Here is a 23,649-nt window from a genome sequence, read left to right as displayed (position 1 = left end):
GTCTCCAGCAGGATATTTTTGAACTACTCTGATCATACAAAACATATAAACATCTAGCCCAACCCATAAGTTTTCACTTGATGTGGGGAAATGCCTATATGCTATTAATAATTTTTTTGTCACTTTTTTTTTTTTTCTATTCAATGCACTGCATTTCTCCCGTATGTTTGGAGAACCATAGGTGTACAAGAGAGAAGGGGAAGGGAAGAATTGGAAGGAAGATAGAATAGACAGCAAAAAGAATATAATGCTGCTTACTTTAAAATACTGAGGTAAGGCATCTACCACTCAGAGATAGTTAAAGTCACTTTTTTCCCTTTGTATTCCATCCTTCTCTACCTTGCTGATTTCTTCAGGAGATGAGCCCAACTTTGATTTGCCCCAAAAAGCTATTTCAATGCTATTTACTGGCTATTTTATCCAAGAAAGGTAAAATTCACTACAAAGAATCTGCAAGTGAACAGAAGCTTGTTCCGGTGTCTGCAAACAGCAGAACAAACAATCCAGGACCAAGAAATTGAGAGGTACTCCTCAGCACTTTGGAAAATTCAAGTCCTGAGGCAGGAACTTAACAGACAATTCCTGTTTGATCTTTGTAACATCTACTTGTGCATTTTTTATGAAAATACTCCTCTTGCTCCTTTCTTCTTATCCTTCCATGCTCCTATAAAGCTCCAGTCTATCAAAGAGCTGCTGCTTAATACTGCTAATATGACATAGGACTTGTGCATATGTTTCTGCAAAAGTGCTCAAGAGAGAGAAGCCAGAGCTAGAAAAAGAGCAAGGGAAAAACCCCAAACCACCCATGGTGATCAGGGATGAGCAAGAGAGAGCTCAGCTTGTCAGGGTAGCAAAACAAAGACTGGGAAGGGGGGATTCATTTGCCCTCTGCAGATATGTGTGGAAACAAACAGTGAATGCTGTTCAGTTCTTCTGCTGAAGAACTTCTATTCCCAGAAGCATTTTGTAATAATTTTGAGTTTCATTATTTTTTAAATTACAGGTGGAGTTTGAATGTTAGTAGGGCTCCTGGAACACAGCCCTGACCTCCATTTTTTATATATATTTTTAATGAGTTGTCAAGTGGTTTGTGTGGATCATGGAGTGGAATGATGGATGTAGCTGGACTCAGGAGAGTCACATGGAATTCTCTTAAAACTAAGCAGCATTGTGGCAGCTCAGCTCTATTGACAAAAACATTGTCAGGTTTAATAGTGTAGTTCCTTATTGAATGAATCCACCCTGTAGGAAACAATGTGACCTTCCTGTGTGTGTGCAAGACAAAAAAAAAAAAAAAAAATCAATGTTAATCCTTTGGGAGGAAAAATAAGATTAACGGAACAGTTGAGTGAGGCTAATGAGAATCAGATGGCAAGAATGTTAATTTAGGAAGAGATTCTTGTATAAGCTGTCTGAAGGTATAACATGGTAGTTTCCATATATCAGTAAATGCCATATATTCTCCTTAGATACATGTCTGCAAGATGTAATTTAGTGAACTTGCAACTCTTCTGTATGGCTTCCTGACAGAACAGGAGATTTTTCAAGATAATCACCTTTCAGTGAGATGTATGACCAGTGTAGTTAGCTGAGCCTTTCCTCCATCAGGAAGGGCATGAACTGGAAACAGCCATTGGGCTCAGCATAGCAACTGGCAACAAATGTTCAGAAACAGGCTTGAGCATCTCTGTCTAGTGGTTACTCTTTGGAGTCATGCAGTTCACTGGCATTGTTAAATGTAATGTTTGCCTCAATTAGTCCTCGATAGCAGTATTTTTTGAAGTTGGGTAGGTAGAAATTTTTCTGTCATGCTTTACTTAATAGCCATCAGCTTTGTAAGAAATAAACAAAACAATGGGCTTTTATACGTTTTTGCTTCAGAGAGTCCGAGGTGACAATTTCATTTTTTTGAATTTTACATGTGACTTAGTTCTCAGCTTTTAGCTTAGGTAGATGTGTTGGTCACTCTCTACCTGGTGCCTAGAGAGGGACTCCTCCAGGGCTGGTGCAGAGCCCCTTCTGCTGGGCTTCTGCTCTGCATTGCCTTGTGGAGAGTCTATCTGCTCTTCCTCTGAAGATATAGGGAAACTGTGCAATAAAAGCAGCTGTCTGTGTTTGTATAGATCACATACCTCTTCAAATTAGTCACATGAGGCAGTATCTGGTGCATGGCCTAAGGCAAGAAATGAGGTGAAATTACATTGACTCATTCCAGAGAAATTACTGCACTGATATTCTTATATTTAGCCCAGTTCTCTCATGGCTTGTGTTCACCTGTTCAGCATTCATTTTACTGCAAAGAGTAGGCTTATAAAAATATCAGTTTTATGATCACATCACTTACTGGGCTATATCCACTTTCCAAGATTGTCACCAGCATAAGAGATTGCAAATAAAACCCAACTGGAACATGGCAGCATCTCAGTAGTGCCAGGCTCTACAGCGAAGATTATTTGTTTATGCTTTTATTTGTCAGCATTGACTGAACAAAAATAAGAACCTAAATGCAGAGCTTCCCAAACAGGATTACGGGGGTGCCAGGACTAGCACTTAGCACTAGAATAATAGATGCCAGTGTGAGAGAGACTTCACTGCCCACTGCTCCTCTTACATCCTGCCAGCAGGGAAGTAAATGAAGAGGCAGGTCTGTGGAGCTCTGTCTTAGGTTTGCTACTTTATTCAAAAACATCAGCCTTTTGGGGTTTGATTCATTAGGTTTGTGCTGTGTGAGCTTTGCTTTGATTCAAATTGTTCAAATTTGATTCAAATTGCAAAAATTCAAGTTGTGGTTAATGTAACTCTGAAGGAGCCCCTTACTTTTTGAGCCTCGGTAAGTTTTACAACAAACCAGTGTAAGCACAATATAAGCTCTGAATTGAGTGGGGAACAGACCTCCATATCAGCTAATTTTGAATGTCAACATGCATGATACAAAGCTAATTGAGATACACAGAAACTGCCATGTGCCTTTTTAATTGCATTTAGACAAGATGTACAGTATTTGAGTCAGCTCGGCAGTGTTCCAGCTGATGAAAGTGTTGATGATACCTGACACCAGTGATGATATATTAAGTGTGCTTAATATCTTAGTGCACATGTCATGAGGCACATTAGAATCTGATTCTAATGAATCAGAATTCAGGTGAGAAAGGACTTTTCCTCTGGAGGTCATCTCGTCCACCTCCTGCAGCAGAGCCAACTTCAAATAAAGAGCAGGTTGCTCAGGGTCATGTCAGGCTGACCTTTGAGTATTTCCAAAGGTTGATATCTCATCACCTCTCAAAGCCCACATTCTGGTCTGGCACCACTCCTTGTCAAGAAATTTTTCTTAACAGCAAATCATGCATAATTTTCCTTCCTGCACCTTAATCTGTTGCAACTGAGCACCTCTCAGAAAAGTCTAGTCCCACCTTTTTTCAATCACCCATCAGGTACCTGAAGATGGCAATTGGATACCTCCTTAGCTCAGCTGCAACTGAGCACCTCTCAGAAAAGTCTAGTCCCAGCTTTTTTCAATCATCCATCAGGTACCTGAAGATGGCAATTGGATACCTCCTTAGCATGGAGACGGAAATATTGAATAAATGCTCCTCACTCAGACTCTTCATAATAGCATGCTCCCCTCAGCCATCTCAGTGGCCCTCCATCTGCCCTGCTTCAGTTTGCCATCATCTTCCTGGAACTGGGGAACCCAAAACAGGTAACACTCCAGATCCTGTCTGAGTGGCAAATAGAATGGAATAGTGATTTTAGTCTGCTGAGATGCATTACCTAATGTAGCACAGTATGCTATTAGCCTTCAGTGCTGCGTGGGAGCTCTGCTGACTCCTCCTCATATGATGCCCACCAGTATTCCTGAATCCTTTTCTGCAGAGCTCCTTCTGCTGCCTGCAACTTCTGCAGGCTGGCATCCAGCCTGCACAGTTGCATGGGGTTATTCCATCCCAGGTGCAAGATCTCACTGTTCAGCAAAGGCAGTTCCTGTTAAGGCTCCAGCAGGACTGGGGCACTGAAGTGACAAGCAGGACCTGCAGCATTAAGGGCCAGAGGTGAATCACACGTAAGAATGTACGAGGTGAATCACAGCAAGGGGGACTTTATACTCTAAGTAAAACCTTAAATTTGGTCAGTGCTTAAATGAAATATTGACTTTCCATCTCTGAGTTATGCTGAGATTTTTGTATCAATTCTGACTTTCTCAGTAACCCACAGGGCCTTTTGTACAGAAAGCTAGACTGTGTTCAGGATTTTTTTCCACACCGTAGGCAGTAAGCAATGGTATTGCCTAAGGCAACATGAGCAAAAGCAGAGAAATATGATAGAAGTTAGGCCTGTTGGGAAATCACCAGTCAGTGGAAATCTGCTGGAGTAAGACACCTTTGGTAGGAGGGACCCTCGTGTGACCTTGTGGTCTTATGCTTTCAGTGTTTGTAAACAGGAAAGTTGCTGGAAAGGTTCTGGCATCCCCCATGGCCTACAGCAGGGTAGTAAATGCATGTGTATTTGCGTATACACAGAGGCTTGTGTACCTCAGAGCTACAAGAAATGCAGTGTTAGCTGGTTTAACAGGCTCAAATTTGATTATGAAACCCTAGATGGAAGAAGCATCTCTGGCATCCCTAGAGCAATCTCTTTTGGTTGGAATCCGGTGCTTTGGAAATGGGAGAGGTTGCCAATGCCATTTGATAAGTGGGCTTTGCCTCAGGTTGGAGCAGAGTAAGAAAACAAAGAGCCAGATGCTCAAGAAGACTTTCATTGTAGAACTATCCGGGCTAGAGCAAGAGGATTCTAAGTTTTTGAAAGAGTGAAGCCTTGTTTGTAAGCAGTAAATGATCCTGAAGCAAGTAAAGCAGGAGTGAGGGCAGTGCTGGATGACTGTAATGGGGAGCTGCTGGGAAACCACTACCCATGCTTTGTCTCTTCTGTATCTGAGGCTGTTAACCCTCAGGGTCATGAAAAACTGCTACTCTGTCTGTTAGCATGCCAAACACCTTTTTCATTTAGTGGTAAACTTATCCTTGTGGTCTCTGTCTCTCCTTGTGTTAGAAGTACCAGCTCCACCTTCTTCTCCCCAACCTGTCAAGCCAATCTGTGTCCTGCAGACTGTAACACCTGCACTGAATGTGACATGGACCAGCACTACAGAGGCAGCATGTGGCTGAAATACAGCACTTGTGAACATGTGCTGAAGCACATTTGCACTTAACGTGCCAACCTGGCTAAGCAGAATAGGTAGCAAAGGATGGACTATGAATTACATTTAAAACAAATTCCTAAAATGTGATGAGATTGGGATTATTTTTTTAAACAAGGACTGTTAGCTTCATCCTGCTGTAAATGTTTCCTGGGGCAGTGATCCCCAAAGCAGCTAACGGCAAGGGAGGTTGGAACTTCTATGAGATCGTATGTTTGAGGGGTTTTTTTTTTTAATAAGAGCAGTATTATTTTCTTCATATAGACAAAATGTCTGGAATTTTTGAACTTCTAGTTATCATTTGTGTGCCAGATTGGCAGGCAGTGATATATTATCTTTGAGGCTGTCACTTATGGCTGGGCAGAGCACAGAAGTGACTAATACTGACAAAATAAGCTAGGTCAAATGAAGCCAGGTCAAAATAAACAAATGCCACAGAAAAGCATTTCTAAAGTCACATGTTACCCCATGCTGTATTGTGAGGCTCAAAGCTTGATGTGGTAGGAAAGTGTGTAGATTGGTTAACAAAGAGCCAGGCCCCTCAGCTTTTAAATATTTTCTGAACTGAGATTATTAAGTACATGAGGATAGTTCAGGACAGGATTCTGCAGGTGCAAGCAGATAGAAGTTCTCCTTGCGGCTTCAGTGAGAGTAAGAGATTCTGCACACATATCATGCACATTAAGAGCAAAATTGCCTGCAGTATCTTCAGCACTGGGTTTGTGGACCATCTGGTATTTTGTTTGCCTGAAGTATCTTGTCTTGAGAGCAAAAGTAAATACATAGAGAAAGTCTGATAAAATGCACAAACCCTGGAGATTTCCAGGCATCAGGAACATAAACCCTCACTGCAGGATTCCTTGCTGTTGTTCCTAGAATACCACAAATAGGTAAACAAGCTCAGAACTGCATTTTGCTAATGATAAGTGATTGTGCAAGTATTTGAAATAAGTGCTTATTTTGTATTTTTGTACCTTTGAATTGTCTTTCTTTGACTATCACCATAGTCACCAGTAGTTAGAATACTTCTCAGCTCACAGATTTTGCATTCTCTGTGAAATTCTCTATTATATATTATTTGCTGGCTGACGCAGCAAATGAGACAGACTGGAAGTATGTACCATTTTTAATTAATACCTTACTTTGAATAGTGAATAAAGAACAATCAAAGGAAATGGTTTGGAACTGACCCATTGTTTGAAAGCAGGTTTGCCAAACTAGCAAATATGAAATAGTAGCACAGAAAATAGCATCACAAAGTAGAAATGGTGCATAGGTGAGATCCTTGAATGAAAAAGCAGATGTTTTTTTATAAATTTATTTTTAGCTTGGTCAGCCATATTGAGTGTTCTTATCAATGTAGTTAGTCTCTGGAAAAAGAATACTCACACAATGTAGTGTCAGTACAGGCTACTATGACAAGTCATGTTATATACATGTAGCAAAAATCCCTTAGAATCAAATTTGTACAACTGAAATTCTGCAAGTGGGTAAATTCTTGATAGTCTGCACTACTCAATTTCACTCTCACAAGCTGGCATCAAACAGGGACAGAGGAGCAGCCTCGTTGTAAGTGCAGCCCTGCTATTTTTGCATAGTTTGAACTAGACAAACTTTTTCCATCTCAGTGGTCATAAAGCCTGTCACATCTTGAGAAGAACCAGAGGAACTGCTTCTCTGCATCTTCTACTAAAAGGGAGCAGTCCTTTCCCTTTAGAAAATGCTTCCCTTTCTCAGATACCACAGAAGTGATGGTGAAAGGTGAAACCTTTCAAATTAAATGGAATTATGATGCCTTTTCTGTATCTGTGGCAGCATATCCTAGTACTTGGGGCAAGAAAGAAAAACACTACCTAGGCTTGAGATACTAGGCAGCATTTGTTCTGATGGAAGGGGTTAGGGAAGCAGCTGTGAAGGTGTGGAAACCAGGTGATTGGGACTGCTATATATAGCTGTGACAAGCCTAAGTAACCTTGCTTGAATATTACTGCCCCTCACTTGCTGCACACAGCACAAGAACCTGATGCATCCACAGCTCCTCCAGATCATTGGGAAATCAGCACTTCAAGAGATAAACCAGGGAAGAGATGAAAGTAACTATCCCAAATAAAGCCACTGTGCATCCAGTAATCCCCATTCAAAGGAAAAGAGTCAAAAGTGGCCTGAAAAGCAACTGGCTTTCTGTGATATTGTACTTCTCAAGTGCTTTTGCTGGTGCTTTGATACCAAAAGTAACCAAATAGCAGAAGCTGTGGTCAGCAGCCCTGGCCTTAGCGCAAAGGACAAAGATCTGATAAATAGTGTTAACACCTTACAGACTTTGTGAGGGAGGGCCATGAGAGGTTTTTTAGGATTTTTTTTTTTTTTATTACTGTCTAGAAACCTGAGAGCAGTTTTAACACCCAGCCAGGACACAGACTACCAAGCAAAAAAACTTCAACAGCAGTAAAGCAGGTGGCCAGTGCATAGCACAGGTATAATTTACAAATTTTTAATTTACAAATAATAAAGATTTTTTTAGTTGAATGAAACTGTGCAGCAGGTAGAATTTGAACATGACCTGCTGAGGCTTTCTTCCTGTGCATTGCAATGCACTGCAACACCTTGTGGGGCTGTTTATCAGCAACAGATCATTCAGTATTATCCCTGTTGTCCTCCATGCCACCAGCAACACTAAATCAATACTTTAGATCATGTGTCTAGTACAAGCATTTCATGCTATATCATTCTGGGCTTCTTTTGCCTTGCAAGTGATCTTGTGAATGATTTAGCCCAGCCTGTAAAAAACACTCTCAGCTATACCTTTGCAGAGTGTTTTTCAGTGTCAGCAAAGCTAGTGCCTAATCAAGAGTAAAGATAAAGAAAAAAAAAAAAATCCTCTTTTCAGATTTTTGCTAAGTACATCAGTGTCACAGAGATTTTTCCTTAAGAAACTCCTGCAGCTGTCCATCAGACCTAGCCAGCAGCAAAGGCTGTAAACAGAATGTGGACTGGGGGAGGAACTTAATTCTCATACTGGGCCAGATCTTCTGAACAATAAAGCCAAGTGGCTAAGAGCAAAAGACATGTTAGCTGAAGCGAGCTGAATTGTTATCAGTGCCTGAGGCTCTCTCAGCTTATACTGCATTTAATTCTGTCATTTTAGGCCCTAATCCTGCCGTGATGATAGGAGGGTGACTTAGCCTATCAAAAAAAACAGACTTTCACATCACAGAAACGAACATAGATGTTCTAAATTTTTATGTGAACAAAACCTGAACAAAGATGTTACTGTTTAACTTGAAGCTTCTGTTTAAAAAAAAATAATGAAAATCCAGTATTGCACATGATAAGCTCTAGATCCTAATTAAGCTATAGCCTAAAAATCACAAAGTGGAATGATGTTGACAATCCTCAACCAGCCTCACCCCACTAGAGTTACTTACATTTTGCCAACTTATCCTCGCTGGAGCTGTAGCCGAGGATTTAAGAGGTCCATGTTGTTTAAAATTGTCTCCAGACTACCTGAAACTAGAGGGCCAGGATCTCTGTAGAGCTGTTGGGCATTGTTTTTCTTTGTTTTCGTCTGTGCATAAATTTCTTTTAAAATACCCATCAGAGCAATAAGAAGGGATTGTTTTTAATCTTTAGAGATGATAGCATGCTGTTATGCATCAAGGACGCTCAAAAACAAAGCATCAGATAAACTGTACCAGGAGATTTTAATTTTTTACCTCCGGGCTTTTCTGAAAATAAAACACATTTCACATGGACCTTGCTCTTGATGAGACATCTCTAGGCTCGGTTTGTCATCCCAGAAGCATTAACACCCCCGTGTTCAGACAATTGTGTGCGTGTGTGAAAATGCAGCTGGATTCTGCCCGTGCTCCGCAGCCTGAGGGAGAGCGGTCATCAGCACTACAGGGGCAGCTGGGGCCTGGCCTTGAGCCAAGACCTTGCTTTATGCACTCAGAAGATTTCGGTGGTACAGAGTGGATTTTATATCCCCTTCTCTGTGAGAAGGTAGCTGAGGTCAGTATTTTATACCCCACTGCTGGCTGAGTTTCAAACTGGCCTGTGTTTTTTTTTGAGTTACACACAGTGGGCAGAAGAGTGCTTTCTGCCATCCAGGTTTCAAATCACATTAACAACAACTGTTTATGTGGCTGCAAATCTATCATTTTTTCTTGTTTGAGATGTCTTCAGCAGTATCCTCTCTTGCCTGAATGAACGAGGTTATAAAACAGGGTAATTATAAATCTCATTGACTGCCTTGCATTCAAGGGCGTGTTCCCCCCGAGCATTGCTGTGGAGCGTGTTACCCAGGAGACTGTCCTGTACAATCCAAAACAGAATTATTCTGACCCAGTGAGCTCGTTGGAGGGGAGAACATTTGGGATGCTGACCTGCTGCCACAGCACAGTAAATGCATTTTTCTCATTTCACAGCAGGGCAATGCCGCTGTACAAGGCCAATACATTCAAGTATTCTTTTGAGGCATGGCTTGTATTTGTCTCACTGACAAGTGTTGGCTCCTTAAAGATACAGAAAGGGAGCCTAGGATGGCCATCACAAACCAGAAGTCCTGCTGAGTGTCCACATGATTTCAGCAGCTTTCTTCAAAGGTTTTGTTGTCTTAGACCTCTCTGAGCAAAACCATAAATACCTCAGACAATACAGTAGAGTATCAATAAAACCCTTTCTTACAATGTTCAAGTCAGGCTCTGCTCATAAGACAGGTTAAAAGTGTTTGATAAGTGAGAGCTGACTGTTCTGCCTTGCACTCCTAACCATGGCATGCTTCAAAATCATCCTTTCCCCATCGATCTGATCATAGTCTGGATCTGTACAGGTACTTTCCCTGGTACTGAGGGGTTTATTATCAACATCAATCATGATGCCTTACAGTTGAGAAACTTCACAAAGCCTTCACACTGTCACAAAAGGGCTGTAAAACCTTAGCAGTTTTATGCTCTTGGGGGGAAAAAAAGAGGTAAAAGAAAACACTCCTAGAACAGTAGCAAACACAGAAAATGGTTGTTGCCATCCATTTTCCCCATTATTTTCAGTGCACAAAAGGAGCACACTGCTATGCAATAGCCTAGGCTGTTGCATCTTCTCTGTGCTTAAGTAGGAGAGGAAGATGAGGTTCAGAGCAGTCACTCCCAGCAGGTATGCAAACCAATTGAGTTTAATTAGAAACATCCTGCTGAAAATGTAAATGTTTTACAAGTGCATCTTCCCCATCAGGAGCTGTTGCTGGAGTCTGTGTTTTGTTGGGGCTTTGTCACAACAACAACTGAGGACTCTTCTCTCACTCCTCACCCTTGCTCCCTATCTCAAGAGCTCCCGGGACACATGAGCACTGGACTCCTGTCGTACTGTGACACAGTGGGGTTTTTCCACATTGCTGCCTCCCTGAGCATCTCAGGCTGGTTCATTTAATGTACCCATGTTCGTTCTTCTAGCAGAGCATGGAAGGCAGACCAACCTCATTAAAGTGAAAGGGCTTTGCTAGGCTTCAGAATGCATGCTGTGCTAGAGGTTGTACTGCTCCTTACTGTCCTCTTCATTCCATATGGATTTAAAAGACTTTACAATATTTGTGATTTTTTTTTTCTTTTTACTTTTTTGTTGCTGTTTTTTGGTTGGTTTGTTTCTTTTTTTTGGTTTGTGGACAGCACTAAAATGTATCTTGCCTGTATGTTTCTGTATGATAGCAGGAGTTACCCAGTTCATTATATTTAGGCAGTTGAGTTTTTTCACATGTTTGCTGCAAGTCATGAAAGAGAGTTTTTAATCTCGCTCCTGATGGCCCAGTATTTTCCCTCTGGCAGTTCTCAGGAAAATTATTTTTTTTCCTCCTCCAAATACAGTATCCATCATTAGACTAATGCCAAATTTTTTAACCATTGAAACAACTGGTCTGTAGTGCAGGTACCATCTAAGCAAGAGATACTTGCAGAAGTTTTCAGTCAGTTGAAACCAGATTCAGGTTACAAGTCATTAGGAGTCACACCCTTACCTGTTGTCTCTGGAGAGGTTGCAACTCTTCTTTTCCATTCTCTTTAACTAAGTGGTGGGCTGATGAGTCCATGCCTGAAAAGGAGGTATACAGATGCTTTAGGAAATGAGATATATTGTTTCTATAGATGGCAGGCTGTCTAGAGTTAGTCCTTTTATAAAAAGAGATTTAGCTATTCCTCTCTACACATGATTTTAGCCAGTGCTTGAACATTGTTCAGAGATCATGTGGAGCCATGTTTCTACCAAACTGACAGCTCCTATGGTGTTTCCATAGGAGCAAGGGCCTCTCTGAACAGTGAAATGCAACTAGATAGTTCTGCTGCTGAACCAATTCTCTACAAATCCCATGCACTTATATTTGTGTGGGAATATCAGCACCATTTCTCAGTGCACCTACATTGCTTCTAAAACTGAGATGCAAGTTCTGGAGTATAAAGCTAATTACCTAAATCACACACCAGCAAAAACAATTACTGACTGCTGTATTTTGGCTACGTATTTTGATCTCAAGTATCCATCTATAAAAGAGCATAGTATCACTTTGGAGTTTTAAACAGTTACAGAAATGCAGCCAGATCCGTACAAAATATGTTTGGTACTTGGATGAGTAACATTTTTTTTTTCATGCTTGACTTCTAGAAAGATGACTGCTATGGAAGTGTCTGGTGTGGTTGCTTCATGACAATTAGCAGTTGTTTCTCTACTGACAGATGTCTGCATCCAAAAAAATAGCAATGATTGTCTCTTTTGTTTGCAGTTTCAGAGATGCCATAATCAAGTAGCTTAGACCATCTCTAAGAGATGTTGTACTTTGCACCAAAAGTGCAGCCTTATTGCCTAAGTTCACACTGGGGAAAGTCAGATTGTGAATATTACAGCAGATGACTTAAGTGGAAGCTTAAGTCCTTTCTCCCCAGACAGAATTAAAAACTGCAGTTATTTCTGTGGATAGATCTCTTATCTAGGTTAGATGAGCAAAGCTGTATTTCAGTATTGTGTTTACTTATGAACTGTTGCAGCAGGGCAACTGGGCTGGTGAAGGGACTCCAGCACAGATCCTATGAGGAGAGGCTGAGGGAGCTGAGTTCAGCCTGGAGAAGAGGAGGCTCAGAGGAGACCTCATCACTCTCTACAACTCCCTGAAAGGAGGTTGGAGCCAGGTGGGGGTTGGTCTCTTTTCCCAGGCAACTCTCAGCAAGACAAGAGGGCACGGTCTCAAGTTGTGCCGGGGGAGGTTTAGGTTGGACATTAGAAAGAATTTCTTTACTGAGAGGGTGATCAGGCATTGGAATGGGCTGCCCAGGGAGGTAGTGGATATTCCGTCCCTGGAGATATTTAAAAAGAGACTGGATGTGGCACTCAGTGCCATGATCTGGGAAGTGCAGCGATAGTGGATCAAGGGTTGGACTTGATGATCTCTGAGGTCCCTTCCAACCCAGCCAGTTCTATGATTCTATGATTCTATAAAGCAGCATGGTATGCACACACCTCACATTGGTGGCATTGCTCATCTGGGAGTGCTAAGAAGTGGAAGAAGGGAAAGGAAGCATTTGTAGAGAAGGGAAGAATGACTTCCCATGAACACATTATGGTGAACAAAATTCACAAAATCTCTTACTGCACATAATGTGGAACTCATCTCAAAAGGAAGTCTCTTAAAATGTCACAGACAAAATAGTATTATTCAGATAATTCAGGGTAAAAATTGCTGGTTTACATTAGTGCTGAAAAGAATTCAGTACAAACCATGACCTAAATGAATTATTTCTGCCTGCAATCCAGAGGCCTGTCCTCTAACCTTTCCCTCCTGCAGCCCACTGAAGTTCAGAGCAGTCCTTGCATGAGGGCTTTTGCTGGCGGGAGGATTGCAGAATGATGTGCTGTGCCTGGCAGTGTGATTTTGAAACATTTGCTAACAGGCAAAGGTCTGTGGGAGCAGACATGAGACTGGCAGGTGGGATTTAATAGCAGAGATTTTGTGCAGCTGCCAAGAAATCACAACCCAGATGCTGAAGATGAACACATGCTGCCTGATAGGAATGATGTTCTGAGGAAAGAGGAAGCTGGCAAGTGTCTGTAAGAGAATATTTGATTCTGAGTCCAGCACTGACTTACCCCTTCCTTCTCCCAGAGTCCAACAAGTCACAGCACTATATATGCGTCAGTAACTGGCTAGGCATGGAGATGTGCTGCATTTTTTCATTATGCTGCACCCAAAAAGTACCTCACCAAGTCAGACTCCTCTTTGCCTCTCCAGAAACTGATTTAAATCCACTCCTTACTGTCTGCTTTTCCTTCTCTCTCTTTCTTCTCTGCATGAGCTATCCTCTGAGCTCCTCTGAGCCTCACACATTCATTCTGCAAGGTACATTTTTATTGCTGCTCCTCAGAGACATATTCTTCCCATGACACTGATCTTCCTGACTTTTTTTTCCATCCCTGTTCTGTTGAAGGTCAGTTCCCTCTCTAAAAAGCACGATGAAAGAGAGCAAGCAATCATTCACGGATTGAAAGAAAGAAAAAAGCACAGCAGCCAACCAGGCCCCCTTTTTTCCCTCACACAACCACCCTGATCAATAGGTAACTCAGACTAGCACTGTATCCAGGCACTAGGGGCATCCACAGACTGAGTGGTAGAGCTAACATGCTCCCACACTCTAGTATGAAAGATTGGGCAAAGCCAGCAGCCTTGCAAACCAGGCCAAGCACTTCACCCTTTCTGCCCAAAGGAGGAATTTCCTAAAAATACATGTCCTGACATACCACTGAGCCACATGGCACAGTGAGAGCAATCCTATTTTCAGCCTGCTCTGCAGGGTGACATAGCTAGTTACACCTCCTCCCAAAAATGGCACGTCAGCAGTGCAACACTTGCTGGTGAACCATCAGTGCAGCTTCCTACAGGACAGTGCTGTCCACTGGAATTCCCTATCAAGTGGTTGTACTCTCATTGTGTGTAAGGATGTGGTTGTAGGAAGCATCCCCAGTCGTGCAGAGTGTAATCAGAACTGTTGTTTTCTGCCCATGGGTACTGCAGTGGTACTTTGCAAGTCCCAGATAGGTGGGGTGTGGGCTGGGGAGGAGAAAGCAATCAAAACTCATTCTGATCTCACCCTAAGGAAAGCTCTTCCAGTGGATATTGTGCCTGTCTGGCATGTACCTTCTGCAACTCCACCATGCAGGACAATGGTAAAGCAACATTTGGCCTTTGGAAATGATTTGTAGCCTTCTTCCAAACCATGACTGGTTAGCGGATTCTGTTTTCCCAACTCTGAGGCTTATTACAGAATCCCAGGAATGTTCCTGTGCTTCAGATATCCCAAAATAACTGCTCTAAGCTCTCCTTGGGGAAAAGCAATCCTTAGAGCAGCCTCTTAACTCAAATTTTTGTATTGAAGCAGCTGAGCTTGAGGAAGAGAACTTGGCTGCCTCTAGCCACTGTCTCCCAAAGGAGAAAAGAACATTTTGGATGATCACTTTAATAAGTTTGTGTGTCGGCTCACTCGCCTTCCAAAGAATTGCAGCCACTTTGTTCAACTCGTTTGTGTTTGCTGCAGAACCCCCCCTCCACCCACTGCCATCCTCCCTGCAAATCCACAGTTAGCTGGCAGCTTCAGTCGCCCAGACATGGAGCAAATCCCTGGCTGTGCAGAGGCACGATGGCTCCTGACCAGCAGTTAGGAGCTGACTGAGTTGTTTTGTGGGTTTGTTGCTGGCTTTCTCCTTCAGCAGCTGCCAGGCTTCCTCCTCCATCCAGAGGAGACAAGTGGAGCCATCGCAGAGAGGGTGATGAGCGATTCTCTGACATGAAGCCATCCCTCAGCCATATGAGTGGCCATTTCCTCTCTCAGGGGAATTATGCATTTCCCTCATTAGCAGAGACTGACCTGATGGGGTGCTCAGGGTCGGCTGAAGGAGCAAATCCGATCCAGTGCCCTCTGCAGAGATTTCAGTCCATTAGCGAGAGGGACAGTGCTCTGCTTCACAGAGATGGATTATCTCTGTTTCCAGGGAATTTGTAGCTCCTGTTTATCTGTGCCAGTGGCTTGTTGTGGTAAGTTATTCTCTTTGTCCCTGAGGTGCTCATTACCACATTATTCAGGCTCTGTTTATATAACTTCAGAAATGAAAGTAAGTCCTAAAAGAGGAAACTCCCCAGCTCTTCTCTCACCCCACCTCTAGTGTGTGTAACACAAGAGAAGAACCTGATACATTTTTAGTTTCGTGGGTGGGTAATCTGAAAAATAAAACTTGCATTTTGCCTAAAGGCATTGCCCTTGGATTGAGCTCTTCCTGCAGTACATGCCTCTCTACTGAGCTCCAGCCTGACCTTCCAGAAGATTACTAGTTTTAGTTGTGGTTTCTCATCCATAGCCCTCGAGATACAACTGTAACTCTGCTGTCAGTGTTGTTCTCTTGCTATGCTTTATTCTAAGATCAAATTAACACCTAGAAATTGTAGTAAAGTTGGTCTACAGATGAACGCATAAGTGATATTTCAGAAAGTGTTCAAGGAACTGTCAGAAGGCAGAAGGGGTGGAATGACAATTCTGTTTATACTTCAGCCTTCAAATACTGCTTTTCTCAAACAAGGAAACCAGTTATAATTAGTTTAAATTCCAGGCTACTTAGACTGCCTGTTATCACAGCAAAGATTAGACAGAGTGAGGGACTATATAGTATATAAAGTAATATAGTATATAAAGTAGCGCAGTAACAAAATGCGTTGCCTTCTGGTACATAAGATGCAGCTGAAAAAATAGAGGAGTGGGAAGTAAGGTTTCAGCAGGCTGTCCTGATACACTAAGCTAGACATAGTCAAGAGGAAGAAGTATAAGTCCCTTCTTGCCAAACAAATGGAAAGCATTAGAACATCACAGCTCTCCAGTGTCACTGGAGCTTCCATTTATACTAATGTTTTGTGCAGTATTTATCAAAAACCTTTAATTATTTATCTTCTCAGTGAGTTTCTTCACTCATTCTTTTTTGAGCATGTAACAGAAAACGCTATCTGAAATTCAGCAAAATTTCTTTGTGCATGGAGATTCATGATTTATGAGAGATTTTATGTTAAGATACCATACAGCAACATGCTCCATGTGGGATCAGAGGCACCAGAGCAGAAGGTAGAGGCACAGCCAGGATTCCCTGCCCAGCCCTCTCTGCCTTTCCCAGCAGCTCAGCTAGCTTGCTGCTCAGCTGCAATACTGCACTCTGAGGCTTCAGCTGTAGTTGTGTGGAGGATGTCATTAATAACATGCTATCCCAGAGACTGCCAGTAGTGGAAAACTAAGCAAATTAAGATTTTTTAAATATCTCGGCTCTCCTTTCAGAAGACATCTGCTGTAATCTCCACTGGCACGCTGTGTGCTTCTGCCAGCTGTGTCTTTGCTGCACTACATCCTTCCTCAGGGTGTACTAAATGCAGAGCTTGCTCTGGTGATGAGCTCTGTGGGCCTGAGGTCAAACAGACCCTCAGCAGAGCTGAAGCTGTTATGTAGGAGAACCTGTTCATGACTCATATGTTCAGACCAGAGTTACTCTGTACAGAGAAGGGGAAGATAACATGTGTGGGAAATGTGCACATCAGCCCCTCCTTCTGCAGTGCACTAAAATTTCGGGAAAGATCCAGCATTGTCACTAGAGGAATCCTAAGCAAACAGAAATTCCCTGTTCATCAGCCACAGCACACTCAAATCAATTGGGTGTCCAAGTCTTAAGCCTGGACATTCCCCAGATGTATGCAGCAACATCTTGCTGTGTGCAACAGAACATAGGCACCTGCTTGCTATCAAAATAGAGACAGAGAGCATTTTTTCTTCCCCTGAGGGTTATGGAGATGCTTAACTGCTGCCCTGAGTTCTTAAAAATACTTGCTAGAAGTTAGCATGCATCCCCTGGGCAAAAGAGAGGCAAGTTCTCAACCCTCCATGGCCTGATAGCTTTTAAAACGAGGGCTTCTGCCTCCCAAAGCTTGTCCCTTGACCCTGTCCCTGATCTCTGAATTATTCCTGAGTAAGAGCAGATTTTTAAATGTGAAATGCATTAGCAGCCAATGAAGCACTTTCTAGTCAGAAGTGCTTTAGCCAGCAGGTTACCTGCCACTCTTCAGCATCTTGCATGTGTGTTGCATGCCTTTTATCTCATTGCTGATGCTGATCAGTCTTGATTCTGTACATATTTTGAAGTACTTGGATATATCTAGACTGTATTTCACCAATTTCAACAAGGCTTTCTGCCAAGGAAACAGGTACAGTGCATAACAGAATTGGGATGTTGAATTATAAATTAAGTATTCTGAATTAGTATTTTTTACTAGTTTGGATGTATGTTTTTACAGACAACACCATGAGGCTGACCCTTAGTTGAAGCTACTGTGCACTGTACTGCAACATTACTATGACAACTGCTAAGATCAGGGCTGGGAGAAATTTTGCCTTCCCTAGGACGAGAGGGTGCAAAACAAGTACTGCATTTAGTCTCAAACATGTGGTGAAGGTATCCTGTTAGGTGTTCGTGCTTTCTGCTTCATCTCCATGTAGGTTTCAGCAAAGGAAGAACTATCTGGAGAATATTCAGCATGCAACAAACAATTTGAATGAAGCTTAAGCAATGACAATCCAACAAGGCAGAAAAACTCTTCATTTTCCTTAGGCTTGTGTAAGCCTCCCTATGAAAAGAGCAGAGCCTCCTGGTTTGAAATGCTGCCTTAGGGTTTGCTTTATATTTCAATAAATGTTTTATCACATTTAAGCTTCAAACATGGTACAAACATCCCTGCTAACATTTGATGAACTCAAATAGAGACAGCAAGCTTGGGTAGAAGGCAGTGTGCAGCACGACAGTGTTCCCCTTCTGCAGAGGTGGCATGCCTTGGCCTCACAGGGGGGTTGTGCCTTTGCAGTTATACAATGCCATGAAAAACACATTGGCCAGCTAAGGAAGGGGATATTCCTCTCTTGAGGCCTTCACTTTTCTTTTATTCTTTCTTCTTTTTCTGCTGAAGCTAGCTTGGTATGTTTAGTAAAGTGTCTCCATGTGCTTAGGTCTTTGATGGGCTTGAGATATCTCTGTCTTAGCACTCAGGTAGTCGGTGTCTCCTGATACCTTCTTGGAGTCTCATTTCTTCTCTAACCTCACACCCATCTGCAGCTCATGAAGATGCTGCAGTGAAGTACAAGTAACAATCTGTTCTTAGGCTGCATTTGGTGCCTGCAGTACACAAGCTGAAATCTCTAGGCTGAACCTACTGAGCTGAAACCCATAGGCAGTGCACTAGTGCTACAAATCATGATGCAAACTCATGGTTTTGCTTTTCCCAGCACTTGCTTAGTTCCGTCCCCCCTCTCCCCCATCCAGTGCTTATTCCTTTGTTTTTCCCTTCCACATGCTGCATTTTGTGGTGGCCCTGCCTGCCTTCCCTCTCTTCCCCTCTCTTTCCCCTCCTCTGCTTTATCAAATGCAGCATTTCAGCATCACTGACTGACAGGGGATGCAGCAGCTTTGGCAGAGGAGTTGGAGGGGGAGGAAGAGAAGGAAAAGCTGCTTTGAACAAGAGGCAGCAGAAGCACTGAAAGGTGAGCTTTCCTCCAGCAGTGGATCCCAGTCACCCTTCATTTGGCAGTAAATTAAGATACAGTCTCTAATTCAGTGTTTTTGGCAAGTAGACCCTGGCTGTTCCATGTCATTCCGACAGTGTATTTTCAGAGAGCAAAGCTCAGTTGTACCTCTCAGGCTTGCCACAACCTGGACTGAATCAGCAGAATGGATGATTAGCTACCCCACACACTGCCAGATGCTGTGTGGCTCAGTCACAGCACAACAAAACCTCACTTCACTACTCACAGCTTAAAAAAATATCCTGGCTCCTCAGAAATGCAAAGGTCATTAATGTAAGGGGAAAGAATCACAGAGCAATTGGCTAGCTACATGTCTGTCTTTATTCTAGGAGACCTAGGATTTCCAATGTTAATCTTAGCCATTTTCCAGAAGGACTCTGATATTTCATGGTTTATGCAACATATTTTGCTTACAACTTACTCTGATTACTAAATAATTACAGCAGCGTATGTTGCCTGTAGCAGTGCGGATTTTTCTGTTACATGAGTGTTATTGCCAAATGCATCCTGAAAGGCTTTTTGTAGGGTTCTGCTGAATAAGCACACTTTTGAACAAGCACTTTTCTGCTGCAAGCCCTGTTCTTGCCAGCTGCTTATTACCCTCCTACTAACCATTAGTGACATATCCATATTACACATTGGAGCAGACAGTAAGGGTAGTAAGGGCACCCTATTTACCTTGAAATTAATTAACTAATGCACTAACAGAGGCCCAGTGGCAAAGTCCAAGTTATTCTGGGAACTTCCTAGGGTATTTAAATAATAATATTATATATTTAAATAATAATGGGTGAAAATGCTCAGCTTAGTTGTGAAAAGCATCGGAGTCAACCTCACTTTGGAATTTGAGCCTTGTGCAAAGAAAGGGAGTACTTGAATTTAAAGTAATTATTAAAATAAATTTGTAAAGGATAGAGTCTAGTCCACTTATGCAGATTCTCCAAGAGTGAGATGAACATGCAAACAAAACAAAAACCAACTTTCCAGGAATTAAATAAAGCATTTTTCTGGACATATGTTTCCAATGCAAGCCCCAAAGGAAAGAGTAAGTAAATGTGTGCCACCCTAGTGGAAGGAGACAGGGATGCCAAGACTCAGGGATAACTCCCTGCTGTTCATCAGGTGTTTGAACTAAACATTTGCAAAGGAAGTTTTGACTTACATTACTAAAAATAAACCTCATCTTGTATGTGAGGCTTATTTTGTAGTCTTCCATCATATCTTTTCGGCACAATTTTCTGGGACTTTTAATGAGCTAGCAACCTATAGTAGGTTTTGTCATACTAAAAGGAAATAAAGGAACAGATCAGAAGTTTCATGACCTTCTGAAGCAGGACTTCAAGTGGAGCTTTATGCTCCCTTTCTTTATTAGCAGAAATTGTAAACAAGTCAATTTTTTGTTCATTGAATTCAATTGAAATATGGCTTTCCTATTCTAAAACAAAAATAGCCTCAGGCTAGTATCAGTTACCAAGTATCATATCACTGAAGGCAGCAGAGTCTAACCAGTGTCACTATAGAAATGTTTCAGGTTTTGTTTGTTTTGCATGTGGACAAGGTCAAAAATACCTTTGAAAAAGCTTTCCATACACACCCACTGCCCCTGATATTAAAACCAACAAATTCAGGATACCAGCTGCCAGGGTAAGGCACCCTAAATCAGCAAACCAAATTTGCTGTCTTCCTTCTGCCTTCATGCACTGGTAGACTGTGCCACCTCACTATGCCACAAACCTGCACCTCAAATTCATTTCTTCCAGGGCTTTCAGTGCTCTTTTACAGTCTGACTTGAAAGCATGACCTTCACTACTCTGCCTCTGTTTACAAAATCTGAAGTATGTCTTCAGACCTAAAGAAGAAAATTAAATTAATCTGCACAAGTTCCCCTCAGACCTCCTTAAGTGAGCTAGATAGCATCTAAGCCCTGTTCAGCCATATTAATGCAAGCAGCACATGAAATGCCAGCATCTGGGCAGCACAGGCCTGGTGTGAGCCCTAGCAATGTCCTGCCCACAGGAGCTCAAAAGCAAAATTGTTCCTACACACCTTTTTGGTTGGTTTGGGCTTTTTTTACTATTTATGCTATGCTTGAGTTTAAAAATAATCCTCACTAAATAATGCCCTCACTAATCCTTAGGCCTGATTTAGTACCAACAACACTGACAAAGACAACCATACTTCGGGGTACTCACCATCTTTAAGGAAAAAAAGCCCGGGAAAAAACCAGAAGTGCTGGTGCTAGCCAGGAGGTGGCAGAGGAGTGAGGCCACCTTGTACACTGGCTTTGGTGTTAATTTGGCAAAAACGCAAATAAAAAAAACAAGGAAAGACACCAAAACCTAGCCCCACCCTCTATGAATAAGAGGATGAAACCCTTAATCACGTTCCTGCTTATATTTATACTAATTGCTCATCTTCCTGAGATCTGACTTTATGAAATTATGCATGCACACCAAGCAGATGAGTTTCCATAGAAACTCAGGAACTGCACTTTCATTAGAAAAATCTTTTTTTTAAAAAATAACCTTCCAGATAAAAACACAAATTGTCTGTCAGTGGGTGGCTTTCTGGATTGTATTTTATTTTTTCTTTTGTGCTGTAGGCAGATTCCAGCTGGACCTACATAGCAACAACATGCAGGCATTGTTTATAGCAAGGCAGACTCCATGGGGAAATAAGAAATTCAGTAGCAAGGAGAAGCTCTCAAGTGTAAATAGCTCAGGGAAACAAAAAAACCAAAGTGCTCAGTGCTGCGGCTTTGTGAGGCTTGGGGATGGCGCAGCCTTCAGCTCTCACACAACGCGTGTGGTGTGCAAGGAGCAGGGCGGGGAGAGAGGAAATCCGAAGCAAGAAACTCTCCTGCACACAGAATTAATGATGTTCAACCTGTCCTTTAAACATCCAGCAGCGTATTTCTGCCGGTTCAGTTAAGCTTCTCTGGAAAGGCTGACACCATCTGTCGCAGCTCGTTCTGGGCGACAGAGTGGATCTGAGTGCTAGGGTTTGGGAACTTTGGCAGGCCTGGCTCGGAGATCAGACTGGGCATGCCCTGACCTCCACTTGTGCTGAGGCCCGAAGCACAGCATTTTTGCCCACACCACATGGAAATCTGTGTGCATGGGCAAGATGGGAACAGGGGTCTCCTTCCTGGTCAGGACAAGTGGGAAGCAAGACTGTGAGCATAGCTGGGAAGGACCATGGGCCTGGGCAGCCTTTGGCACTAACACTCACACGTGTGAGCAAAGGATGAAGGGATAAAGCTTTCCCTGCTTTAGTTTCCTAAACTAAGCTCCTGCTTTTCTCCTGGAAAACATACAGCAACTTTTTCACTCATGCAGTATTACTGCAGCATCAAGCTGCCCTAGCTTTGGGGTGCCTGAGATCACCCTTTCTCAGGGTTCACAGATGGCTTTTCAGCTAAACTGGCATGCCTGAATACAGTGAATACCAAGCAGCAAATGTTAACGTGTGCTGCACTTACTGGCAGGCATCAGCTTCAGCATCTTCCCCAGGTGAAGGCAGTGCCTGGGGTTTGCAGACAGCCTCCTCCCAGAGCTGCTGAGCAGCTGCAGGCACCTCAAGCAGAAGCAAAGTAAATGCAGCAGCTCCACACTGGGCAGCTGTAAGGGGAAGAGCTGTGCCAGGTCCTTGACCAACAAGGGTCCTGGGGCAGCCAGGGGAGCTGCGCCGCACAAGAGGTTTTGCGCTGAGGTGGATTTCACTGCAGCATTGTTGAGAGGCATGAGATGTCAGCTGGAGAGGGAATTCCCCTCCTCGTTGGAGAGGGATGACAGGCAGCAGCTGCTCGGGCTTGCTGGCCTCTGTGCCTCTGGGGCCAGCGGCCCTCCAGCAGCTTTGAGAGGCTTGATGCCACTTAGCATCAGAGCAACAACAGCGATGAGTCCCTGGCCACCAGAGAGCACAATCATCTCTGCTCGGTCAGTGCAACAGGAAGGGTTTTCAGGAAGAGTGGTTTTGTGGTTGAGGACAAACTTGAGCTGAGATAGCTCCTGTCTATTCTTGGCACAGCAGCAGATTTGCCATGGCCACACTACTTGCCCTTTCTGTACCTGATTATCCCTGTCAAGCGGGTGACTCAAATTATAATTGCACACATTCCTTTCAGTCTGTCATTCCGTGCCTGTGGTTGTCTCCAGGCACCTACCTCTAGAGGAACCAACCTCTCCCATTGGGGTACCTCTGTGACACCTGTGCCTGCTCACAAGGGGATGGTAAGATTAGGCCCTATTCCCTTGCCATTTTCCAACAGAGAGGAAAAAAAAAAACCTAAAGAAAAACACGCCCACTGCATCTTTAGATGACCACACTTGATACTGAGCTGATTATTCAGGTCAAGATTATGGGCAATAAAGAGGCAGTGAAACTTTTCACAGTAACACCAGTACTCAACTAAATGGGTGTTTCTTAATTTCTCTCTGAGTAATATGTTTCTGTAGGTATTAGTACTAATCACTGGCTATAGAGTGTTAGGTGTGCTGATGCACCTTGTGTCTAATGGCACTTTTGGAAAAGCAAACAAGACAAAGGTAAATTCTTCACTAGTTCCAAAAGCATCACCTTTCTTTCATCAGAAATCTACTTGGGTTCTAGTTGTGAGAGATTTCAGGTTTCCTATGTCCTTTCATATCAACTAATGGCTATTCAACACATTAAAGATGAAGGTAAGGCATGTACATGTACCTGTGTACTACGTAGTCCCAGGAAAAGCACAAAATCAGGCAGTCATCTCACTTCCTGGCATTTCCACAGGTGAGTGCAGGCAGTGGCCATTCAAAGGTTGGCAGGTGACATGAATAAGCAGGGAGACTG

General features: G+C 42.8%; 1 protein-coding gene and 1 long non-coding RNA gene across 8 annotated transcripts in view; one reads left to right on the top strand and one right to left on the bottom strand.

Annotated features, from left to right (window-relative positions):
* Positions 1 to 23,649, top strand: part of TTC7A (tetratricopeptide repeat domain 7A) — a 167,624-nt gene that overhangs the window by 142,352 nt on the left and 1,623 nt on the right. The window lies entirely within an intron of this gene.
* LOC139794189 (uncharacterized) lies at positions 456 to 23,633 on the bottom strand. Of its 2 annotated transcripts, none has more exons than XR_011725003.1 (3): positions 23,521 to 23,633; positions 11,199 to 11,272; positions 456 to 8,704 (listed from the first exon to the last, which is right to left on the bottom strand). It is a non-coding gene; the product is annotated as an uncharacterized lncRNA (long non-coding RNA). The 2 variants fall into 2 exon arrangements; XR_011725002.1 differs by lacking the exon at positions 456 to 8,704 and adding an exon at positions 8,711 to 9,708.

The sequence above is a fragment of the Heliangelus exortis genome, chromosome 3 (genome assembly GCF_036169615.1).
Source record: "Heliangelus exortis chromosome 3, bHelExo1.hap1, whole genome shotgun sequence".
Lineage (NCBI taxonomy): Eukaryota > Metazoa > Chordata > Aves > Apodiformes > Trochilidae > Heliangelus > Heliangelus exortis.
This window is presented reverse-complemented; position numbering and strand designations above follow the sequence as displayed.